The sequence below is a fragment of the Mastomys coucha genome, chromosome X (assembly GCF_008632895.1).
Source record: "Mastomys coucha isolate ucsf_1 chromosome X, UCSF_Mcou_1, whole genome shotgun sequence".
Classification (NCBI taxonomy): Eukaryota; Metazoa; Chordata; class Mammalia; order Rodentia; family Muridae; genus Mastomys; species Mastomys coucha.
The window spans coordinates 103,892,351-103,894,586 of record NC_045030.1 but is presented as its reverse complement, the minus strand read 5'-3'; the positions used below and the strand labels follow the sequence as shown (position 1 = coordinate 103,894,586).

The following is a 2,236-nucleotide window of genomic DNA, read 5'->3' as shown; positions in this document are numbered from 1 at the left end:
TTGCTATGGTGGGAGAATTGGGTTCTGATGATGCCAAGTAACCTTGGTTTGTGTTGTTTATTTTATTACGCTTGCCCCCCACCATCTGTGTTTTCTCTAGTGCTACCTGCCCTGGCTAAATCTGACTGGATCCTGTCCTTCCTGTGATCCTGGTTGTGTCATAAATCCTCAGAGTCAAGCTGTCTCTGTGATCCTGTGATTCTGGGATCCTGTGATCCTGGGCTTGCTAGAGCACCTGAGAGTGGACCTTCCTCTGGGTGTTTTGGGAATGACTGCAAAGCTTGCTCCCAAGGTCTGCTCAGGACCCCAGCCCAGTGAGACCGGAAGGAACCAGAGCCACTGGGGTGGTGGAGTTCCTGTGTGCCTGGTCCCGCTGGTCCCAGTTTCTCCCGATGTTGGGACAGATGTTGGGTCCTCCTCCCCTCTGATTCTGGGCGCATCAGAGCACCTGGGAGTGGAGCTTCCTCTGGGTGTTGAGGGACTGCCTGCAGAGCTTGCAGCCAAGGTCTGCTCAGCCCAGAGAGACCGGCTAATCTATATTTTTCTAACATGAATACTATGTTTCCAACATTTCCACTCCTCCAAGGCCCCCAAATCTCTCTCAAATTCATGAACTCTTATTTATTATTGTTATGCAGACAGACAGACAGACAGACAGATAGATAGAAGACAGACATATAAATGAAAAGACAGACAGACAGACACTTTTGTGCCAGTATGTGGGATATTTTTGTTACTAAAAGCTCTGTAGTATAACTTGAAATCAGGTACAGTGATACGTCTATCATCATGCTTTCTGTGGAGGTATATATATATATATACACAACCAGCTGTGGTTAATGTTGCTCATATATACCTGTATTTAAAGCTGACCATTTGGGATAGGACAACCTACAAGGTTCTATGCAAGTTATCAAGAGATAAAATCAATCAATAGTCCTACTCAGCTAGCTGTAAAACCTATTAACCACAATAACCAGCCTGGTAAGATAATATCCAAGGCTGCAGCAGTGGCACTTTTGTCTTGGGTGTAACCAACAGATGTCTAATAGGACTTAAGACCCACTAAATAAGAAGTAATTCATGCCTGGTACAGTAAACCTAGCCAACTACCAATGGCTGGTGTGGTTATTTACCTTAGAGGAAGACCTACTACTGCCACTTTCCTAAATCAGTGCAATTTCTAAGTATTCTAAATACTTATCATTATACCCACATATAAGGGTATTCTTCATCAAACAAGTTTCTTTTTTAAAGATGATGGAGACTAATGTAGAAACCCACAACTGTCAAAATGCGAAAAACAACTGTCTTATGCCCAGATACAGTTGATACATCTACAAAACAACCCGTATAACTAAGACTCAGATTGTAGATTGTAAGATCCAGAAGACTAGGATGTCTGCTGAGAAACAGTGTTTTCTATGTATGACAGGGAAACAGTACCCACGAAATATCAACAATATAGTCACCAAAACAAGACCTACGCCATGGCAATGCCAGTTGACATTCCAACGTAAATGGGAAAAATCTCATAAGGTCCCACCTCTAGAAAAATAACTATTTTTATTTCTTTCTTTCCTATTTGTATGCCTTTTATTTCTTTCTCTTGAGCTAGTGCTGAAGGTAAGACTCAAGCATAATACTGAATAACAGTAATGAAAGTGAACAGCCTTGTCTTGTTCCCCATTTTAATGGAAACGTTTTGAGTTTTTACTTATTTAGCATACTATTAGTTACACACTTGTCATATATGACCTTTTTATTATATCAAAACCTCTTACTTCTAGTCCCAGTCTTCTCAAGGATTTTTATTGTGCAGGGACATTGGCTTTGTCAAAAAGCTTTTTCTGTATCTATTGATATGATTTATTATAATTTCTGTCCCTGAGTCCATATATGTGATATAGTGCATTTATTGACTGGTGTATGCTGAACCATCCCTGCATCTCTGGGATGAAGGTAACTTGACCATAATGAATGATCTTTTGGCTGTGTTCTTGAACTTGGTTTGTAATTATCATTAAAAATGTTTGCATCTATGACCGTCAAGGAGATTGGTCTGTAATCTTCCACTTTATTAGATCTTTATCTGATTTTGATATCAGGTTAAGAGTTTGAGGAGTTATTGGAATAGTTTGAGGAGTTATCGATGGTAGTGGTGGAGGAGGTGGTGGTGATGCTGCTGCTGTTGCTCCTCCTCTCTCTCTCTCTCTCTCTCTCTCTCTCTCTCTCT

The 2,236-nt window shown here is 40.8% G+C and overlaps 1 protein-coding gene and 1 pseudogene across 1 annotated transcript in view; both read left to right on the top strand.

Annotated features, from left to right (window-relative positions):
- The window catches only part of Slc16a2 (solute carrier family 16 member 2), a 123,768-nt gene that overhangs the window by 59,958 nt on the left and 61,574 nt on the right, over window positions 1–2,236 (top strand). The gene's annotated exons all lie outside the window — the stretch shown is intronic.
- LOC116090834 overlaps window positions 1,491–2,236 on the top strand; it is a 20,657-nt pseudogene continuing 19,911 nt past the window's right edge.